The sequence below is a fragment of the Galleria mellonella genome, unplaced genomic scaffold (genome assembly GCF_026898425.1).
Source record: "Galleria mellonella isolate WM207_F2 unplaced genomic scaffold, CSIRO_AGI_GalMel_v1 utg184, whole genome shotgun sequence".
Lineage (NCBI taxonomy): Eukaryota > Metazoa > Arthropoda > Insecta > Lepidoptera > Pyralidae > Galleria > Galleria mellonella.
In genome coordinates this window covers 9,832,572-9,849,289 of record NW_026442025.1, presented here as the reverse complement: position 1 = coordinate 9,849,289, position 16,718 = coordinate 9,832,572, and the positions used below count along the sequence as shown (strand labels likewise).

At 35.4% G+C, this 16,718-nt stretch overlaps 1 non-coding gene across 1 annotated transcript; it reads right to left on the bottom strand.

Annotated features, from left to right (window-relative positions):
* Window positions 1-1,094: 1,094 nt before the first annotated feature.
* Trnad-guc (transfer RNA aspartic acid (anticodon GUC)) lies at window positions 1,095-1,166 on the bottom strand. The gene has a single exon. It is a non-coding gene; the product is annotated as a tRNA-Asp (tRNA).
* Window positions 1,167-16,718: the final 15,552 nt, after the last annotated feature.

The following is a 16,718-nucleotide window of genomic DNA, read 5'->3' as shown; positions in this document are numbered from 1 at the left end:
TATGAAACCCTTTATAAGTACCTACTGCTTATAATACTTTAAACATTTTACATATGTAATATGCTGTCCGTTCCTTTTCCGAGAGTGTCGTAAGAGGTGACTATGGGAATTTAATAGTCGAATTTAATAATTTAATTTAAATAGCAGCAGTGTCTATCTTAAAAAATCACCAAAGTTGTGCGGTTCTCCGACCCGCTTGCTAAGCGTGGCAACTACTGGTAAAACCCTCTCTTATAGGGGAGGCCCATGTTTACAAGTGGCCAGTTAACGTCTGATATGATGACGATGAATGTGCTAATTCTGAATTGAAATATATGTAGGTAGATGATTAGATAGTTTCTTCTGTACTTAACTAAGGTAAGAAGTAGACACTAGGCATGGGTAATATGGATATTTTATTTATGCAGTTTAGAATGGCAAACAAGCTGACGGCCCACCTGATGGATAGTGGTAACCGTCGCCTATAGACATGAGCAGTACCATGTACCGTATTGATCGAAAATAGATATCGTATATATGTCGTCATTGTCGTAGAATAGGTCATAGAATACTGACAGATCTATTCTACGTCTTGTCGTAGAATAGATCTGTCAGTATTCTACGACTATGTATATATATATATATATACACACACGAGTATATCTATTTTCGAAAATATTAAAAGTTTGTTATCTAATATATTTTTAACGTACACACACGTACTGTAGTGACATCTAGCTACATAAATCTATGTCGATTGTAACCAACTGCTGTATTTCTATTTATACATGTGTATTGCCGAGTTTCCATTTGGTTGAAGTGTATCGCTTCAACAGTTAACAAGATGTTTGTAAAGGAAATATTGCGGAATGGAATTTTGCGGTCAGTATAGGTATTTGTTTAGTATCTAGTATCATAGATAACATAATCTTATGCTACTACCACCCACTACGTACTTACTGGCCTATAAAATCATTTTTATTGTTATAAGATATCCATCGTCCAGGTTTCTAAAATGATAAAAAATAAGACTACCACGGACAAATCCACTATTACAAATACAAAATTAATCGACACGTACCAACGTGTCGATTAATTTTGTCAAAAAAACTGACCTCCCCGACGGGGAATTGAACCCCGGTCTCCCGCGTGACAGGCGGGGATACTGACCACTATACTATCGAGGATTTGACTTAGTTGTTAAAATTTTATTTCCCTCTCGTTTAAACATTAAGTACTTTCTCATGCAACTAGTAGAGATAACTTACAGTTATTTGAAGTTTTCTTGCCAGATAATCCATCAGTTTTGCGGTACTCAAACTAGCGCGGACTATGTTCTGATGCTAGTACTTTTATATTTGTGCACGAAAATAGTGTTTGATATTGGGCGTAAGTGGTTTTGTTGGCTTGGTAAATGAAACTGAAGATTACTGAATTCGCTTCGTGATTTATTTCTTATAATACACTGACAATTACAATATCTACCGAGTTATATTTCAATAATTTACTGAATTACTGAAATATAATCGTAGAGACACGTTTGTTTGTTCAAGCGCGAACGGAAGAGAATCGAATCATAAACAATTCTAGTTTTTTTATACAACTTAGAATGGCAAAAAAGCTGACGCCCCACTTGATGGAAAGTGGTAACCGTCGCCTATAGACATGAGCAGTACCATGGACACAACAGAGTATACTGTTTCGCCCATGATACACCCCATGCGTAGCCATTCCTGAGGACTCAGATGTTATTCCTCTGTACCCAGTAAATTCACGCCATATCTCACCCTTCAAACCGAAACACAGCCATGCAAACACAACTGCTTTACGGTTGAAACACGAATGGGAAAAAGGTACCCAAGCACGCGACTTTTGTACAAAGTCTCCCTCTGTTAACATTTCCTAGTTACATTTTTTACTAGACCATAGACTATACGAAACTGAGATCCCGCCAATTAGGAATTTACAAGTATTATTTTTATTTATTTAACGAGCATGCAAATACATACAAGAATATTTAGTATCACTTAAACCTCTTGGGCTTAAGTGTGGCACTTTACATTTCATTCTCAAATAGTAAATACTGACAAAATTTTAATACATGGAACTGAATATATTACTAATTATTAATATTAATTATTAATTTATTAGTTATTTTGCTAAATATAAAATCAATAAGAATGATTTGTTACTGTCCAATTAATTGTTTAATTACATTGCAGTCTTGCCGTGACCACGACGTGATGCAATCCACGTTGAAACGTCGGCAATAAAGAAGCAGGTATGTAGGAACTATTTACCTGTAAAAGCGTTTACATCGCGTTAAGACCCGATTGTGTATTTAAAATCACGTAAGTTTTATCAAGAAGTCAATACACAAATAGTGATTTACATTAGTTCGTTATTTAAATCAACCCGATTGGGAATTGAACCCAGGATTTAATTTTTGACATCTTTTTTACAAAATATTGAATTTATCTACTTATATGTAAGATAGTATTACAGGATAAGTGATAGTGAAATTTATATAAAAATACGTGACGTGGTTTTTTTTTATGGGTAAAAATGGAATAGCCTGCGCTAACGGGATACGCTGGCAGAGCACCAGTGAAGGGTGATCGATGAAAATGAAAACAGGCCGGTTAGCCCATCATGATGAATTCATAAGGAATTCATCATGATAGTTTCCAGGGGGAACCGCGTGGAGGTCGACCTGGGTGGGGTATATTGCTAGCAATGGGATTCTTAGTCTCCATTACTAGCAATCCCTTTCCCCCACGTGACGTGGTTGAGAATAAGTTAACCTGACAGATAGCGATTTTATTTTAAACTACTTAGATATTAAAAATAGATCTATATCTATTTGTTGTTGTTTACTGCGCCCATTTTAATTTAAAGCCGAGGAATAATGGAAACCAATAGTCGAATGTCACTCACCTGACATTCCTCGATGTTATTGGCCCCACGTTCATTTGTCCTAGACTCAATGCGCATTGGATGTAGGTACTCGACCCTGCTTTTTCACCTGATACCTACCAATCACTGTTCAATTTCGCAGTGACTTGAAATTCAAATAATTCACAGCGAAATTCTGAAATAAAAGGAAATCTAACACGATTCTCTAACAATAAAAAAAAAAATTGAAGAGCTTTTCTGTCTGGAAAGAGGGTTCACTATTAATTTGTCCTTTTGATGTTTATTTTTTGTTTTTATTTATTTATTTAATAAGGTTAACATTTCCATTTTACATGCTACTTAATTAATAATACAAAAAATAATTTTGCCTAATGTAAAAGTCTTTTACAGGCGAACACCACATGCACTATTATAATATTTAATAAAGTTTTTGTGACATCGCAGAATATTGATGATTTTTTATTTTGTTTTTATATCACTAAGGTGGCAAACAATTTAATAGTTTAAAACTTTAAAATATTCTTCACACGTTTTATTGGAAAAATAAAGTGTGAAGTGAACATCATGTCTCCCCCGTGACCACATAATTTTTTCCCGTGTTTTTTATGTATCCTTGAATTGTTGTATTTTAAAGTCTTTCTTAGGAATAAGAAGATTTATTTTTATAGTTAATTTCAATTTTCATTTCAATATTTAGAATGACAATTAATCTAAATTGTAGAACGAATCATACTTAATTTATTTTGCCATAAAGTACAATTTCGCGCTGAAACATCGCAAAGCTGAATTACCGACAACATAATACAGCGGTATTAATTTCTTTTTTTCTCACAGCCCTAATAATTGACGGTGGGGACAAGCGGGCAGCACAATGAAGACAGATTGTGATACTCCGGGACATCGATCACTGTGCAGAAAGCTTTCCTTTGTCGGAACTAGGGTGGGACCTTTGGATTCTAGGCTTTTATTTTGTCTCGTACAGTTTTGTACAGGCGTAATCCGCTCACGTTATTTATGACATAGGGATGCCGCTTTAACGTTAAAGGGAGATTGTTATATAAACTAATTGTATCGGATGAAATGAAATTAATAAAACAATAGTATGCTGAGTTTACTACTAGCGCCTATTGTGAGTTATACAAAGATGAAACGAAAACTTTTTTTTTATACAACTTAGAATCGTAAACAAGCTGACGGTCCACCTAATGGAAAGTGGTAACCGTCGTCTATAGACATGAGCAGTACCATGGACATAACAGAATATACTGTTTTGCCCATGATACCCCCCATGCGTTGCCATTCCTGACACTTTTGTACAGTCTCCTTTGTTGTTTATTATTGTTCCCCTTAAAGAGACATCATCGTCGACATCATCCTATTAGACTTTTACTGTCCACTGCTGAACATAAGCCTCTACCTTGAGCGGGTTTTGCCAGTAGTTGCCATGTTTGCCAGGCGGATTGGCAACCGCAGTTAGGCTTTGGAGATGTTTTAAGAGGAACGTTGCTGCCTATACCTCGCCCTCCTTTAGTCAACTTTTACGACATCCACGGGAAAGAAAGGGGTGGCATATTCTATACCGGGATCACACGGCCAACAACACGAATAAACATATAGTTAGACAAATTATAAAAATTATAGTTTTGTCTGAAATTGCTCCTATTGAAACACCTTACATATATTTTTTAAATACCTTCCATGTACAGGAATAGCCTCTACATGGAAGGTATTTAAAAAGATTCAATCACAATTTTATTATATCAGTAGGGGATACAATTTTAAATATATAGCATATTTGAAATTGTATCTATCCAATTCTAATTAATTTGGAATGATTTTATTTACCAAAATCCGAAGAAAAACCTGCAAGGAACTCGAGATCTATTATTTTTAAACAATATTATAAAGATTGTAAAACATTTGTTAGTTCATACTTATTTATTTATTTATAGCAAAGTAACAGAATACAAATCAATACATTAATAAAATAAATATTACATAAAACAGTACCAAATTTATACTTCAATAACTAATGCTTTACGTTATTTGCATAACGTTCACTATATATTTTAATTTTCTGTCTTTGTATGCTCGATTAATTATAATTATGATTATGTATAAATATAATCATATAGTTGCCTGATTTAAATAAAGAAATAAAATAAAACGATAATGTCTTCCCTACGTATCGAATGTCCGAATACTAATAACCGATGCATTAAAAGCCCGAAGCTTAAAATCCCAGTCGTGCATAAGCCCGAAAACTGAATAGCAAATCAATCGTATACAGAAACATTAATAACGCACGCTACATACGAGTATGCATGCATTCTGAATTTTTCAAGCAACAACTTGTATTCATAAAAACCGTTGGAATCAACTGTAGTCGTGAAAAAATTAATACTCTTTTATTTTTCTTTTAAAATGAGTAAATGGTTGACCGATGAGCTGGTTTGTAGGTATTATCATATCAAACGTAAATTTTTCATTGCTGAATATAGGCCTCCTCCTGTGGGAGACTTTGCCAGGAGTTGTTACGCTTGGCAGGTGGGTTGGTAACCGCAGTTAGGTGGGGGGAAAGGGATTGTTAGTAATGGAGACTAAAAATCCCATTGCTAGCAATATACCTAACCAGGTCGACCTCCACGCGGTTCCCCCTGGAAACTATCATGATTAATTCTTCATGATGAATTCATCATGATAGGCTAACTGGCCTGTTTTCATTCTCATCCATCACCCTTCACTGGTGCTCCGCCAGCGTATCCCGTTAGCGCGGGCGGGGTTACCATACCATTTTCATCCAACAAGAACCGCAGTTAGGTTTTTTGATGTTTTAAGAGGGACGCTGCTGTTTATCCATCGACTATAAGGTACCCTTAGTTATATCTTACGACACTCACGGGAACGGAAGAGTAGCTTATGCTATGCCGAGACCACACGGAGAATTTCGTAGACATATTAGATTTAAAATATTATACGCGGAATGGTGTGCCTCCAATTAGGTTTTATGTTTGTTCAGTAAAGAAAAATTAGTTTCAGTCAATAAGTCAAAAGATTAATATGAGACCAACACGAGAGCAGTCTTTCGAATGTAAAAGGAATTAACAAAGTTTAATATCGTGATGTGATATCGTAAAGCATTTTACTAAAACATTTTTGGAAGATGCCTAAAAATAGAAAACATTTATTTTCCACAAAAGCCCATATAATTGCCCCAGTAACTCAGTCCCTTATTACCAGCCAATTTTTGGAAAAAAGAAAAATTATTTTGTATGTATCTAATAATACAAAATGATTTTTCTTTTTTTTTTCTAATAATTGGCTGGAAATAAGCGACTGAGATACTGGGGCAATTACTTTCAATTAATTTTTCTCAGATTATCCGGGGTTGACCCCATCCCCGAATGGATACGTTCTATTTTCCAGGACTTTTCTGAATTGTTAAAGATTGTAATAAAGAAAAATTTTCCAAATTTGGACTCAGTATATTTTGTTTAAATCTGTTATTATAACTTTATTTCTATCTATCTTAACTCTCTATCTAAAGGTCGTTTTTAAGGGTTAAAAATTAGAATGAAATAGATGTACAAACTCACTCACATGTATAATATTAGTAATTATTATTATTATAAACGCGAAAATTTGTGAGGATATATGGATAGATAGATGTTTGTTACTATTTTACGCAAAAACTACTAAACGGATTGGAATGAAATTTGGTATACCGAAAGGTAATATACACCAGTGCTTATAATAAAAACCAGGAGCGTGGACTGTAACTTGCTAGCTCCTTGTTTTGTCGGTTTCAGGTCGTAGGGTGTCATTGTGGGGCCATATAAATTAAAAAGTGGACCTCCTTTAAATTAATTTGTATTTAAAATATATACTGTAAAGACAGAGACGTGCACTTCCTACGGGATTGGTTGACAGAAGGGCGAATGTTGCCATGTGTAAAAAAATATTTTATACATTTTATAAATTGTTTATGTTGCCAACATAAACATTTAGAACATGGATATGTTTTTATTTCCTTTAGAGATTTTAAGGTTGACTGGAAGAAATCTCTTTAAGGAAGCTTTCGCTTTTGTTATAACCTAATATATATACTAAAAATTAATGTACAAAAGCATATAAATAAATTAGAATAAAGCCAAATGGACTAATACTTACTAATAAATATGAAAGTGTGGGTAAAAGCTAGTGGATTGTAAATGGTTGTTTCATTTGTTTGTTATTTCTTGACGTCTTAATCGCTTAGACAATAGTCACGATTTTCTTTTTTTTAATGGATGAAAATGGAGTGGTAGCCCCGCCTGCGCTACTGATATATGCTGGCGGGTTATTAGTAAGAGATTAGGATGATAGCAGGTCAGCTAGCTAGCGAATTCAAGAATGAAGAAATGAGGTCAACGTGATAGATCTATTGCTAGCAATGGTGCATTGAGATCCTAATATTAACAATCCCTTTCCCCCATTCATCTCCACAAATTACAATGTATAGATTATTTACTTCATACAAAATAAAAGTATCGTAATTTGTGGGAGATCTGGAGCCTAAACTAAATCGTAACTTGTATCTTAGACACCAGGTCCCCCCTATAAGTGACGTCGTAAGTGTCAACCAAGTCGAGGCTTACGGGGCGAGGGCGAGGAATGGGCAGCAGCGTTCCTCTTAAAACATCTCCAAAGTTTAATTGCGGTTGCTGCCAAGCGTGACAACTATTGGCAAAATTAACAAAAGGTTTATATTCAGCAATGGACAGTAAAGGCTGATATGATGGTGATTTGAGATGGAAAAGTTTATATGCTACTTTTTATCTTAGTCAATTAATATATCAGACTATGAAATGAAATGAAACGAAACGAAACAAAACGAAACGAGACGAGACGAAACGAGACGAGACGAAACGAAACGAAATGAAATGAAATTTATTTTTGAAATTTAATGATATTTATTTGCTAGAAACATTGTAGAAAAGGTTGACTCGAACTCGGATAAAATCATGGGTAGAAATTCGCATATAATAAATACTGATTGATGCATAATTTATTCTCCGATTTCTCTATAATTTAGTAATTATTCATGATACAAGTGCCGAAGTCCACTAGTAAAATCAGCCAGCTTTCAATTCCGAGTTGTATTAAGAAAAAAATTTACTGACAAATATGAATTTTATTGACCCAGAAATACCCGCTTCAACAATTAAGCACTTGAGCAACGTTTATCCGGTTAAAGTTTGCGACATTCCGGCCACTTTTACAACGGATTAAGACGGATATTCGAATTTTGAATCGTTTGCGTATCCAACGGAATTAATTTGAAATTAGAATCGTGATTTACTTTTAATTTACTGAACTTTGTCTTCGAACGTCAAGGAATGGTGTGTCGTGGTGATAATGAAGTTTGAATCATATATTGAGCGTGGCACCTTTCTGTATATTCTGCCCTGAAATAGAATAATACAGTTATGTTGATAACAGAAAAGTGAACAGGTAGAAACATCTTTATCCTACATACATTTATATTTTCAACCGACTTCAAGAAAAGGAGATTCTAAATTCGGATTTTTTTATGTTTAATACTTCATAACTCCGTCGATTGTAAGTAGAGTTGGATTTTTTTGGTTGGATAACAGAGTTTCTAAAGTTTAAAAAAAAATTAAATCAAAATTAACAGATTTCCAATAATTTCTGCAGGTAAGGGAGATGATGAATATTGAGATGAAAAGAGTGAAAAAACGTTAGTTAGGTTTTTTTTTATATTGTACATAGAAAGGCAAACAGCTATCGACTCATTTCATGGAAGGCGGTAATAGTTAACTATAGGCACGAACAGCACCGTGCACTTCACTGTATTATAAATTCAACATTAATACTAAAATACGCTTGCTACGCGGTCCCGGCATAGAATAGGCCACACCTTTTCCCGTGGCTGTTGTAAGAGGCGACTAAAAGAGAGCGAGGGATCGGCAGTAGCGTCCCTCTTAAAACATCTCTAAAGCCTAATTGCGGTTGCCAATTCGCTTACCAAGCGTAGCAACTACTGGCAGAACTCCATCAAGAGGGAGGCTTATATTCAGCAGTAGAGAGTTAAAGGCTGATATGCTGATGATTTTTTTTTATACCACTGAGGTGGCAAACAAGCATACGGCCCACCTGATGGTAAGCGGTTACTGTAGCCTATGAACGCCTGCAATACCAGAGGTATTACGCGCGCGTTGCCGACCCTGAAGAAACCTCTTTACCCCCCTTTTGAAGAACCCCATGCTGTAGTCTCCTGGGAAAACCTCGGCAGGGAGCTCATTCCATAACCTGAGTGTTCGTGTGATGATTAAAATTTTGTATTAGATAGTCTAGAAAATATTAGATATAAAATACGAAATATGAGGGTAACGTTGGTTTGTTGTGAACACGTCGCGTTACAAAGTTTAATATTACCGTGACACGAACCCACCAAAGGGTAGCGTCAAAACTACTGAACCGATTTAAATAGAACTCATAAACACGTGAAATTGTGAAATTCCCTCTCGGTGGCCCCGATGAAATGTGCCCTCCGTTTATACGAGGTTTGTCCGGAAAGTACGTATAAAAGTTTTTTAAAAATTTTATTTTACAATTATTCAGGTAAATCAATTTTATCCCCTTCAAAGTACTCCCCCTGTGACATAATGCACTTGTGCCAACGCCGTTTCCACTGTGAGAAGGCTCCTTGAAAGTCCTCTGGTTGTAGGTTTCTCAGCTGCCCCGTCGTAGCTTTTTTTATCTCATTTATGTCCCCCAAATGCCGCCCCCGAAGTACCAATTTGGTTTTTGGGAACAAGAAGAAGTCACACGGGGCCAAATCCGGCGAATAGGGGGGGTGTTCGGTCACCGTAATGGAATTTTTACTCAAAAACTCACGGACAACAAGAGAGGTGTGGGCAGGGGCATTGTCGTGGTGAAGAATCCAACGCCCCTCTCGCGCCAATTCTGGACGAACTCGTGCCACACGAGCTTTGAGGCGTCTGAGCACATCGACGTAGAATTTTCCATCAACTGTCTGGCCTGGAGGGACGAATTCTTGATGGACAATCCCCCGAACATCGAAAAAAACAATCAACATTGTCTTGACATTTGAGCGGGATTTTCTTGATTTTTTTGTTCGTGGTTCCCCGGATGTCTTATCGAATTAGATCGGCAAAAATTTCACGGCCATTCTTGCCGAGTTTCGAGAGAAACTTGATTACGACGCGCTGCTCTTCAACGGAAGCGGGCTCCATGCCGACGGGGTTTCGTTAAGAGGTAACTTCACAGATGGCGTGACAAGCCAGTTCGCACCGCACGGCGGTCAGACCAGAACTGAAGCATTGTTAGGGACATAAGGAAGGGGTCCTGCGCTTACCTGGCCTCCCCACTCCTCTTTCTCGCATTCCAGAACACTTTTATACGAACTTTCCGGACAGACCTCGTATGTCGTCGAATTGTTAGGTTTTCAGTTCAAATATGAGTTGGAATTTATATCTGTAAGAATATTCCAATTTTAAAAGAGTATTTTAGAATAAAGTAAAATTTAGATACAGAGGGAGACTTTGTACAAAAGTCGATTGCTTGGGTACCTCTGTCCCATTCGTGTTTCTACCGTGAAGCAGTTGTGTTTCGGTTTGAAAGGTGGGATATGGCGTGAATTTACTGGGTACAGAGGAATAACAATAACATCTGAGTCCTCAGGAATGGCAACGCATGGGGGGTATCATGGGCGAAACAGTATACTCTGTTATGTCTATGGTACTGCTCATGTCTATAGGCGACGGTTACCACTTCCCATCAGGTGGGCCGTCAACTTGTTTGCCATTCTTAGTATAAAAAAAAAAAATTTCAAATCCGACCCGTAGTTCCAGGAATCAACATAACGAAAAAACCTAACAAACTCTTCTACTTCACTAATATAGATCAATATAATATTCGTCGGATGGCCATTGAATGTTTGTGTTCAGTTATTTAAAATAAAAAAAATGTTATTTCTATTATTGTTTTATAGTTAAGAGTTTTTATTGCTATTATTATTTATAGATGTACAGTATTCGTTCTAATACTGATGTGTTGGGAGACTATAAACTTCACCTAATTGATAAAACCCCCCCAAGGGATAGGCTTATGTTTATTAGTGAACAGTTAAGGCTGTAATAATGATGAATCGATATGAATAGCGCGGATGAAATCGCACGTAAAATAAAAACAAACATTTAAAATTCGTTTGTGTGTAATAAAATTTTTAAATAATCTCTTTAATTTGTCTGGCGCGTAATAATTACTGGGAACTGGGGAGATCTGCGTACACCTTTCGCGGGCAGGTTAACTCGAGATTAATTAGGGACAGAGCCCCTCATAAATCATTCGGCCCACAGTTGCTTCTACAGATTTAAATCCACTTAAAAGTTTGATAAGCTTCTGAAGGTTCATGCGTTTTTTTTTTTTAATTCTAAAATATACTCGCCTGTATTTGGTAAAGCGATTTTATATTAAACAGACAAACAAACTATAAGGACAACTTCAGAAAACATTATATAATACTTTTAACTACAGTAATCCGGGGGGAAAGGGATTGTTAGTGATGGAAACTAAAAATCCCATTGCTAGCAATATACCCAGCCAAGTCGACCTCCTCGCGGTATTCCCTGGAAATTATCATGGTTAATTCCGTGTGAATTCGTCATGGTGGACTAACTGGCCTGTTTTCATTCTCATCTATCACCCTTCACTGGTGCTCCGCCAGCGTATCCCGTTAGCGCAGACGGGGCTACCATTCCATTTTCACCCCTCAAAAAAAAAAACTACAGTAATCCTTACTAATATTATAAATGTGAAAATGAGTTTGTTTGTTACCTCTTATTCGCCTTAACGACTAATCCAATCACTATGAAATTTGGAATACACGTACTATATGTGATGGTCATAAGTTACTTGATATCTCGGTCAACAAACATGTTCCGGACACGCAGATGAAATAACTTATAAAAACTAGTGTGAAATAAATATTAAATATAGAATCCATGTTATATAACTTCATGACACAATTACGGGCGAAGCAGCGGAATACAGGTAGTTAATAATATGCGTAATATAAGTGATGTATTATTTTTCCCTATTTTTTTCGTGCTAAACTTCTAAATGAAAACCCAGCAACGGCCTTGGTCGTTTTAAATCCTTTTACATTTAAAACTGCGACCAGACGAGTATTAAAATAGCCGGCTGGAACTTTGTTCAGTTTATCTAAGACTGTTTCCACACAACGCGATGTGAGTCTAGGACTTATTGTCTCAGTTGTTATTTGACTTTACTAGCAATTAATATGTAGATCTTATGTTTGTTATCTACTGTATTATTTAACTGAACAATTTATTTATAACAGAATATATATTTTCTATTTTCTGTTATACTTACTGTAGCAAGTTATGTCAAATATTACGTGTTTTTGTAACATAATTGCTTATAATTAATTATTAATATTAAATAATGTAAATAATTTGACATGTACAAAAATTAAAATTGTCTGTAATGTGATGGAGTTTAATCATACCAGAGGGAGACTTTGTACAAAAGTCGATTGCTTGGGTACCTCTGTCCCATTCGTGTTTCTACCGTGATGCAGTTGTGTTTGCATGACTGTGTTTCGGTTTGAAGGGTGGGATATGGCGTGAATTTACTGGGTACAGAGGAATAACATCTGAGTCCTCAGGAATGGCAACGCATGGGGGGTATCATGGGTGAAACAGTATACTCTGTTATGTCCATGGTACTGCTCATGTCTATAGGCGATGGTTACCACTTTCCATTAGGAGGGCCCTCAGCTTGTTTGTCATTCTAACTAGTATAAAAAAAATCATCTGTAAATTGCATGCAACAATAAATAAATAAGCGAACGTGCGAATGAGTGTGTGTGTGTATGTGAGTGAGTCAGTCAGTGAATGAGTAAATAAGTAACTACGAATAAAACTATGATTTTAATTTTCGGAATATAAGAAAGTTTAGTGACCGTGTGGTTCCGCATAAAATTGGCCACCCCTTACTTACCCGTCGGTGTCGTAAGAGGCGACTAAGGGAACTTAATAGTCGAGAGATGGACAGCAGCATACCTCTTTACAGGTTAGTAACCGCAGTTAGGCTTTGGTGATATTTACCAAAGCCTAACTGCGGTTACTAACCTGTCTGCCAAACGTGGCAACTACTGGTAAAATCTTCCAATTTTGAGGGACTATATATAGTAATGGTCAGTGGACGGCTGATATGAGGAAAGTTTAGGTCAATTATTTGTAATTTTTTATTTTTTTATTTAATTAAAATTAGAATAAAAAAAGATAAAGAGCGATAAAATGGGCAAAAGGAGGAGGAGGGACATGAAATGAATATAAAATATGTATGGATGTAAATTATTCAAATTAGGCAGGCACTCACTAAAATCTTGTTCATACAGGTTTAGTAATGTAGTTATAAGTAAACAGTTTGAACAACTTTTAATTTATTTGAATAATTTTAATCGAATGTTTTATGTTTTTATTTATTTAGAAAGTAAATAAAACAAATAATACATTTGACTAAATAACTACAGAAGTAAAGAGTAGGCTTCAAAGGACCTCGATATTCGCAAAATAATATTAAAAATTCTTTACCAACATTTCATAAAATATTTAGAAACAACAATCCCTTTTGTCAATTAATCCTATTAGAATCTTTATGAACATCCCAAATTCCCGAAATGTTGGCTTCAAAAGAATAAATAAACAAATTATCACTTGCGTTTACTGTTTCTAAATAAAATTGGGAATAAGTAGGTATTATTGCCAGAAAACAATAATGTTATGTATATAAGAAACTGTCTTATTATTTTTTTATATAAAGTAGTCTAAAAATTATTTTAACAAATATTAGTTGAGAATTTAAGATCTACGATTTTTCACATAATGCCTCCGTTGGAAATTAGCGCTGCAAATTAAATTTAATTACTGTCAAATTCGTTACAATGGACCAATTGGCCTCCATTCATCCTCACCTTTCATCTTTTGCTACTGAGAGATACGTGTATCAGAACGATTTGAAAGCACATCCGTTCCAAAAAAGTTTCTAAATCGGTTTATAAATGAGTTTATAATTTTCCTCAAGTAATAAACATAAAAAGTATAACTGAATTGAGAACTTTCTCTTTCTTTGAAGTCGGTTGAAAACACGCTCAATTACGTACGATACATCACGATTAATCCCCTGTACAGATGGGAAAATCAGAGGTTGAGCCCTCTAGGTATCTGTCGACGGTCGCCATTGAATGTAGCAGACATTCTCGACATAGGTAACAATTTCTGCCGATTACATTTGATCCAACGTGACGAGGGGCAAGTTTAGTATAGTCCCCCGGGATTCATTTAATTTGTTAATGGCGTTCACCATCATCGGAGAGTTAGTAGGAGATAGTAAGTTCACCGCTATCTTTCATGCTTAATTCCATTTATTAATGATATTTACCATTATTGGAAAGTTAGTATAGGGTGACAAGTTTACCGCAGTCTTCCAGGATTGATTTAATTTATTAATGGTATTTAGCATCATTGGAATGTTAGTAGAGAGTGGCAAGTTTACTATAGTTCTCTAGGATAAAATATTATTTCTTAATAGTATTTCTTTTATGGGTGAAAATCGCACTTTTGGGTGCCCCAAAAGTGATAGAGATAATAGGCTTATTAACTTATTTTTAAATTATTATTAACTTATTAATAAGGCTTATTTAATACTTTATTGCACCAATATTGCAGGACTTCTTGAAGAATTTTCAATAAGTATAATGTAGTACAAACGGCGGTCTTGTTGCTAAGCAATCTCTTGCAGACAACATTTGGGTAGAGGGAATTAAATAATAAATAGGTAGGTGGTGCGTAAAAAATAGATCTAGACATCTACATCTACACTAATATTATAAAGAGGAAAGATTTGTATTTTTATGTGTATATTTGTAATGAATAAACTCAAAAACTACTTTGTCATTTCAAAAATTCTTTCACCATTAGAAAGTTACATTCACCCTGAGTAACATAGGCTATATTTATTTCTAGAGGAGATGAGAGATTCATATTAAAACTTTAGTAACGTAACTCAAGGTGTAAAAAAATGCTATAAAATATCTTTCGTCGCGTGCGCTGCGGAAACTAACATATTGGTGATGAAACAAAAATATGTTCTACAATATTGAAAAAAATATCAATAACTACAAAAAACTTCGTGATACTATATGTCCAACTATTATCATTATGTCACAATAACCACTTTTTCAAATGTTGTATAAAAGTCTACCGGACCGCTAGTGTGTATATAAGAACAATCACATCAATACATAAATACACTTTCTATGTGGGATAGAGAAGAAAATAATAATATTAATAATTACTCTTTATTGACATAAATAATACAGCGATTAAATTATGAAGTCTCTGTCTTCCGAGCTAGGTAAAATCTGTGTTTCAGAGTACAGTACCCTTCTCCTTTCGTGACAGGTAAGTTTGTTACACAAAATTAGGGAAAATTATAACTATAATCTGACTTGTATAAATAGAGCAGATATTCACTGTTCCAGCTATTAAACACTGGAACACGTTCCCGCTTGACTTCTACCCTAAGCAAGCTAGCTTTTAAAATAAATAAATAAATTAACTATTTCCAAATCTACTACACAAGTTATATTTTAAGACATCTTTTAAGGAGACAAGATTGATTATTACTAATGTTTTGTAGGAGGGGGGAAGGGGAGGGGATGTACGGAATATATGTGTCGAAGAGAGTATTTTATTTTACACGCCAGTCTTCCACAACTGTGTTTAGTTTTATATTATTGTTGCTAATTAATGTGTAATGTGGTTGTGGTGGAAAAATAAAAATTAATATTATTATAACTAAAGTGTTATATTTTTTTTTACAACACAGGGGCACACGAGCATGCGGCTCACCTGGTGGTAAGTGACTACCGCCGCCCATGATCACCCACAACACTAACGGCATTGCAGGTGTGCTGTGGTGGCCTTTTAAAAAGGAATATGTTCTTTTCTTGAAGGTTATGTTGTCGTATCGGTTCGGAAATACTGCCGCTGGAAGTTGATTTCAAAGAGTGGTTGTGCGTGGAAGAAAGTGCCTTGAAAAACGCACGGTGGAGGACCGCCACTCGTCCAGATGGTTGGGATGAAATTTAAGTTTATGGCGGGTAGTACGATGGTGAAAATCAGCAGCAGGTATCAATCCGAACAATTCCTCAGAGCACTCTCCATGATAAATTCGATAGAAGATGCACAGAGATGCAACATCTCTACGCAGTTTCAGTGGGTCGAGCCGGACAGTAAGGCGCCAATCGTCAACTATTCATAATATGTAGATATTGCTATATATTATCCACTCCTATTACTTATTCCGGCCAATGAAAATATCCTGGTGACGCGGACGAAGTCGCGAGTAAAAGTCTAGTATTTATTATTAGTCGTAAAACAACACAATCGACGAGGCTGACCCTTTAACGGTCGAAGGATAAAAGTAAAGGCTTATACCTGTCAAAGGATCAACCAAACCACAGGATTTCTGTTGTATAATTTGATCCTTTCTATAAATTTCCGACGAAAATGTAACGTTTTAACTGTAAGTCTATTCATCCATTGTTTGACGCCATAAATTTCCTTTGTTGGAATATACTATACAATATTTATATATAACTAGTCTGGCCATAAATACTGTTACATAAAATCTTTTCTTTTTTTCAACTTTTTAATTATTTTAAATTTGGAACACGTTTATTATTTTAAAAACTTCTTTTGATTTTA